This window comes from Onychostoma macrolepis, unplaced genomic scaffold (genome assembly GCF_012432095.1).
Source record: "Onychostoma macrolepis isolate SWU-2019 unplaced genomic scaffold, ASM1243209v1 Scaffold310, whole genome shotgun sequence".
In the NCBI taxonomy this organism is placed as follows: Eukaryota; Metazoa; Chordata; class Actinopteri; order Cypriniformes; family Cyprinidae; genus Onychostoma; species Onychostoma macrolepis.
This window is the reverse complement of record NW_026704832.1, coordinates 1-5,988: the sequence shown is the minus strand read 5'-3', so window position 1 is coordinate 5,988 and position 5,988 is coordinate 1. Positions and strand designations below refer to the sequence as shown.

The 5,988-nt window shown below is 51.4% G+C and overlaps 6 non-coding genes across 6 annotated transcripts; 5 read left to right on the top strand and 1 right to left on the bottom strand.

The window, feature by feature from the left end:
* Positions 1 to 380: 380 nt before the first annotated feature.
* trnam-cau (transfer RNA methionine (anticodon CAU)) lies at positions 381 to 452 on the bottom strand. Its single transcript has one exon. It is a non-coding gene; the product is annotated as a tRNA-Met (tRNA).
* Positions 453 to 1,732: 1,280 nt separating this feature from the next.
* LOC131535509 (U2 spliceosomal RNA) lies at positions 1,733 to 1,917 on the top strand. Its single transcript, XR_009269647.1, has one exon. It is a non-coding gene; the product is annotated as a U2 spliceosomal RNA (small nuclear RNA).
* A 751-nt stretch (positions 1,918 to 2,668) lies between these two features.
* Positions 2,669 to 2,826, top strand: LOC131535507 (U1 spliceosomal RNA). The gene has a single exon (XR_009269645.1). It is a non-coding gene; the product is annotated as a U1 spliceosomal RNA (small nuclear RNA).
* Positions 2,827 to 3,745: 919 nt separating this feature from the next.
* LOC131535510 (U2 spliceosomal RNA) lies at positions 3,746 to 3,931 on the top strand. The gene has a single exon (XR_009269648.1). It is a non-coding gene; the product is annotated as a U2 spliceosomal RNA (small nuclear RNA).
* Positions 3,932 to 4,689: 758 nt separating this feature from the next.
* On the top strand, positions 4,690 to 4,846 carry LOC131535508 (U1 spliceosomal RNA). The gene has a single exon (XR_009269646.1). It is a non-coding gene; the product is annotated as a U1 spliceosomal RNA (small nuclear RNA).
* Positions 4,847 to 5,765: 919 nt separating this feature from the next.
* Positions 5,766 to 5,949, top strand: LOC131535511 (U2 spliceosomal RNA). Its single transcript, XR_009269649.1, has one exon. It is a non-coding gene; the product is annotated as a U2 spliceosomal RNA (small nuclear RNA).
* The last annotated feature ends 39 nt before the right edge of the window (positions 5,950 to 5,988 follow it).

Genomic DNA, 5,988 nt, shown 5'->3' with positions numbered 1-5,988 from the left:
GCACTCCCACACTGTGACTACTGCCCTTTGGGGGTCTTAGGCATGTATAAAAGTTAAAACCTCTTAGCAGAGGATGGTTTTGATCAATCGACCTCTGGGTTATGGGCCCAGCACGCCCCACTGCGCCACTCTGCTGTAAATCACTCCAGATGGGACTAGAACCCACAATCCCTGGCTTAGGAGGCCAGTGTCTTATCCATTAGGTCACTGGGGCTGTTGTGGAGTAGCTGACTTGCCCTCTCACTCAGGTAGCTTTAAAAAAACAGATAGAGTCCTCTGGATGAACGCCTGCTAAGAGAACCACTTTTGGGAATACACTCCCACACTGTGGATACTTACCCTTTTGGGGGTCTTAGGCATGTATAAAAGTTATAATCTGTTAGCAGAGGATGGTTTCGATCCATCGACCTCTGGGTTATGGGCCCAGCACGCTTCCGCTGCGCCACTCTGCTGTAAGTCACCCCAGAAGGGAATTGAACCCACAATCCCTGGCTTAGGAGGCCAATGTCTTATCCATAAGGCCACTGGGGCTGTTGTGGAATAGCTGACATTCCTCTCATTCAGGTGGCCTTTAAAAAAAAATCAGATAAGAGTCTCTGGATGAACGCCTGCTAAGAGAGAACCACGCACTCCCACACTGTGGATACTGCCCTTTGGGGGTCTTAGGCATGTATAAAAGTTAAAACCTCTTAGCAGAGGATGGTTTCGATCCATCGACCTCTGGGTTATGGGCCCAGCACGCCTTCCGCTGCGCCACTCTGCTGTAAGTCACCCCAGATGGGACTCGAACTCACAATCCCTGGCTTAGGAGGCCAGTGTCCATAAAGCCACTGGGGCTGTTGTGGAGTCGCCTTTGTTTTTCTTTTGTGTCTTTGTTCTTCTTTTCTTTGTTCTGGCTAGTCAGCGATCCAGAGAGTTGTGCGGAGCGAACGGTTCTGTCATATTGCGCTGCAGTGAAAACAAAGTCGCTTATGCGCTTCAAAAGGCGGCCCCACCAATGATGGGCCATTTAGTTTCAATTTCTCACAGACCTCACTTTTCAAGTCGATCAGACTGACTGTTGCCCAGCTGTAGCTGTTTTCATGCTTGTTTGGTTGTCCTTTCTATGTCAGTATTTTTTTTTTCCGTCTCGCAGCGCCACCAAGTGGCCAGCGCCAGCGCCTTTTTCGCCTGACCACAGATTGGGCCCGCATAGGTGTGCCGATTTGGGTGAAACGATCTCATTCCTTTCTCGAGTTATAGCTATTTTAGCAACCTCGCCACACGACCTTCGAACGCTTTGAGGTCCCTCGCCAAGGAGAATGGAAATTTCCGCTTTTTCTGCTGGATTATTGACAGTCAGACTCAGAGAATCTTTCTGAGCCGCCGGCCGGACTGGGCCAAATGCCTGGTGCTAGTTTGCAAAAGTAGGTTTTCGACAAAATCCAAAATAGCCGAAAATCTCGCCAGTGCGACGAGCCGATCCCAGACCTGCCTCTCGCTCGGCTCGAGCCAAGGATTCCGATGACATAAGGCACTTGGCTCTCACGACAAGCCGCTTGGGAGTTAGGAGCGATGCCGCATTTTCCGTCGCAGGCGGGAGGGTGCTACCGCCCCCGGCGCTTCAGGTCTCTGTGACTTACCTCGCCGGGCGGGAGGGTGCTACCGCCCCTGGCCTTTCAGGTCTCTGTGACTGACCGCGCCTGGATGGGCGTGGCCGTTTCTGCCTTCCTCCCCGCTGCGCCATAGCGCCATCGCTCGGCCTTTTGGCTAAGATCAAGTGTAGTATCTGTTCTTATCAGTTTAATATCTGATACGCCCCTACCCGGGACTGCATATTAAATTGATTTTTGGATCACGGAGCTGGAGCCGGGCTTGCTCCGTCCACTCCACGCATCGGCCTGGTATTGCAGTGTCTCCAGGAACGGTGTGCTTCCCTTTGGGGATTGCCGCCAGAAGAATAGCAGAGCAAATAACGAGGGCCTTGCCTCGCCTCCCACGGAGGCCTGGTCTCGCAAAGCAGTCAAGTCACCTTTATTCATATAGCGCTTATAACAATACAGATTGTGTCAAAGCACTTAACAGTATCAGTGGAGTGGAGATGATATTGCTGTATGGCTGGGTAGATTTTGCACGGTCCGCAGTCAACCAGTCAAGGTAGTAGACGAAGACGGTATCTGAATTGCGCTTGGAGAGTTCCCATCAAACAATGGGAAGATCCAAGCGGATTCCAGGGTCTAATGACTAATGATTGTGTTGGGAGAGAACCGGGGCTACATTCACTATCAAGGAATGCCCAAATTAGAAAGTGCGGCAAATGGGACATTTAGCCGATGCATGCCAGGAGCTAATATGTGGGAAGTGTAGAGGAATTGGTCAGGTTTGTTTGATAAAAGGGATCATCTAAAACATTGGCTCTCAATTCCAGTCCTGGGCGCCATTTTGCATGTCTCCCTTATATAACACACCTGATTGAGATCACCAACTCGTTAGGAGAGAGAACTAATGAGCTGATGATCTCAATGAGAGGATGGGGGAGGGGAGGGGAGGGGAGGGGAGGGGAGGGGAGGGGTTGGCAATTCCCGGGATCGGGGTTGGCAATGCCGAATCCTTTGATAGGGGTGGGGGTCACCGTTGATGAGGATGGTCGAGAGGGAAATGGTAGCCCTGACTGGCAGCTTGAGTCTTCATACTTACCTGGCAGGGGAGACACCATGATCAAGAAGGCGGTTCACCCAGGGCGAGGCTCGCCATTGCACCGGACGCAGTTGACCCCTGCGAATTCCCCAAATGTGGGAATCTCGACTGCATAATTTATGGTAGTGGGGATCATGTCGCGCTTCCCCTGAAAGAGCTGGTTAAATAAATCTTTTTTTGCTTTTGTGTCTTTGTTCTTCTTTCGCGTCTTTGTTTTTCTTTTGTGTCTTTGTTCTTCTTTTCTTTGTTCTGGCTAGTCAGCGATCCAGAGAGTTGTGCGGAGCTAACGGTTCTGTCATATTGCGCGTGAAAACAAAGTCGCTTTGCGCTTCAAAAGGCGGCCCCACCAATGATGGGCCATTTAGTTTCAATTTCTCACAGACCTCACTTTTCAAGTCGATCAGACTGACTGTTGCCCAGCTGTAGCTGTTTTCATGCTTGTTTGGTTGTCCTTTCTATGTCAGTATTCTTTTTTTCCGTCTCGCAGCGCCACCAAGTGGCCAGCGCCAGCGCCTTTTTCGCCTGACCACAGATTGGGCCCGTACATAGGTGTGCCGATTTGGGTGAAACGATCTCATTCCTTTCTCGAGTTATAGCTATTTTAGCAACCTCGGCCACACGACCTTCGAACGCTTTGAGGTCCCTCGCCAAGGAGAATGGAAATTTCCGCTTTTTCTGCTGGATTATTGACAGTCAGACTCCAGAGAATCTTTCTGAGCCCGGACTGGGCCAAATGCCTGGTGCTAGTTTGCAAAAGTAGGTTTTCGACAAAATCCAAAATAGCCGAAAATCTCGCCAGTGCGACGAGCCGATCCCAGACCTGCCTCTCGCTCGAGCCAAGGATTCCGATGACATAAGGCACTTGGCTCTCACGACAAGCCGCTTGGGAGTTAGGAGCGATGCCGCATTTCCGTCGCAGGCGGGAGGGTGCTACCGTCCCCCGCTTCAGGTCTCTGTGACTTACCTCGGCGGGAGGGTGCTACCGCCCCGGCCTTTCAGGTCTCTGTGACTGACCGCTGCCTGATGGGCGTGGCCGCTTTCTGCCTTCCTCCCGCTGCGCCATAGCGCCATCGCCTCGGCCTTTTGGCTAAGATCAAGTGTAGTATCTGTTCTTATCAGTTTAATATTCTGATACGCCCCTACCCGGGACTGCATATTAAATTGATTTTTGGATCACGGAGCTGGAGCCGGGCTTGCTCGCCCACTCCACGCATCGGCCTGGTATTGCAGTGTCTCCAGGAACGGTGTGCTTCCCTTTGGGGATTGCCGCCGTGAAGAATAGCAGAGCAAATAACGAGGGGTTTTGCCTCGCCTCCCACGGAGGCCTGGTCTCGCAAAGCAGTCAAGTCACCTTTATTCATATAGCGCTTATAACAATACAGATTGTGTCAAAGCACTTAACAGTATCAGTGGAGTGGAGATGATATTGCTGTATGGCTGGGTAGATTTTGCACGGTCCGCAGTCAACCAGTCAAGGTAGTAGACGAAGACGGTATCTGAATTGCGCTTGGAGAGTTCCCATCAAACAATGGGAAGATCCAAGCGGATTCCAGGGTCTAATGACTAATGATTGTGTTGGGAGAGAACCGGGCTACATTCACTATCAAGGAATGCCCAAAGAGAAGTGCGGCAAAATGGGACATTTAGCCGATGCATGCCAGGAGCTAATATGTGGAAGTGTAGAGGAATTGGTCAGGTTTGTTTGATAAAAAGGGATCATCTAAAACATTGGCTCACTCCAGTCCTGGGCGCCATTTTGCATGTCTCCCTTATATAATACCTGATTGAGATCACCAACTCGTTAGGAGAGAGAACTAATGAGCTGATGATCTCAATGAGAGGATGGGGAGGGAGGGAGGGAGGGGTTGGGAGGAGGGGAGGGAGGGAGGGAGGGAGGGAGGTTGGCACCCCGGATCGGGTTGGCAATGCCGAATCCTTTGATAGGGGTGGGGTCACCGTTGATGAGGATGGTCGAGAGGGAAATGGTAGCCCTGACTGGCAGCTTGAGTCTTCATACTTACCTGGCAGGGGAGACACCATGATCAAGAAGGCGGTTCACCCAGGGCGAGGCTCGCCATTGCACCGGACGCAGTTGACCCCGCGAATTCCCCAAATGTGGGAATCTCGACTGCATAATTTATGGTAGTGGGGATCATGTCGCGCCTCCCCTGAAAGAGCTGGTTAAATAAATCTTTTTGCTTTTGTGTCTTTGTTCTTCTTCGCCTTTGTTTTTCTTTTGTGTCTTTGTTCTTCTTTTCTTTGTTCTGGCTAGTCAGCGATCCAGAGAGTTGTGCGGAGCTTTAACGGTTCTGTCATATTGCGCTGCAGGAAAACAAAGTCGCTTATGCGCTTCAAAAGGCGGCCCCACCAATGATGGGCCATTTAGTTTCAATTTCTCACAGACCTCACTTTTCAAGTCGATCAGACTGACTGTTGCCCAGCTGTAGCTGTTTTCATGCTTGTTTGGTTGTCCTTTCTATGTCAGTATTTTTTTTTCCGCCTCGCAGCGCCACCAAGTGGCCAGCGCCAGCGCCTTTTTCGCCTGACCACAGATTGGGCCCGCATAGGTGTGCCGATTTGGGTGAAACGATCTCATTCCTTTCTCGAGTTATAGCTATTTTAGCAACCTCGCCACACGACCTTCGAACGCTTTGAGGTCCCTCGCCAAGGAGAATGGAAATTTCCGCTTTTTCTGCTGGATTATTGACAGTCAGACTCCAGAGAATCTTTCTGAGCCGTCGGACTGGGCCAAATGCCTGGTGCTAGTTTGCAAAAGTAGGTTTTCGACAAAATCCAAAATAGCCGAAAATCTCGCCAGTGCGACGAGCCGATCCCAGACCTGCCTTCGGCTCGAGCCAAGGATTCCGATGACATAAGGCACTTGGCTCTCACGACAAGCCGCTTGGGAGTTAGGAGCGATGCCGCATTTCCGTCGCAGGCGGGAGGGTGCTACCGCCCCGCGTTTCAGGTCTCTGTGACTTACCTCGGGCGGGGAGGGTGCTACCGCCCGGCCTTTCAGGTCTCTGTGACTGACCGCTGCCTGATGGGCGTGGCCGCTTTCTGCCTTCCTCCCCGCCGGCCATAGCGCCATCGCTCGGCCTTTTGGCTAAGATCAAGTGTAGTATCTGTTCTTATCAGTTTAATATCTGATACGCCCCTACCCGGGACTGCATATTAAATTGATTTTTGATCACGGAGCTGGAGCCGGGCTTGCTCCGTCCACTCCACGCATCGGCCTGGTATTGCAGTGTCTCCAGGAACGGTGTGCTTCCCTTTGGGATTGCCGCTAGAAGAATAGCAGAGCAAATAACG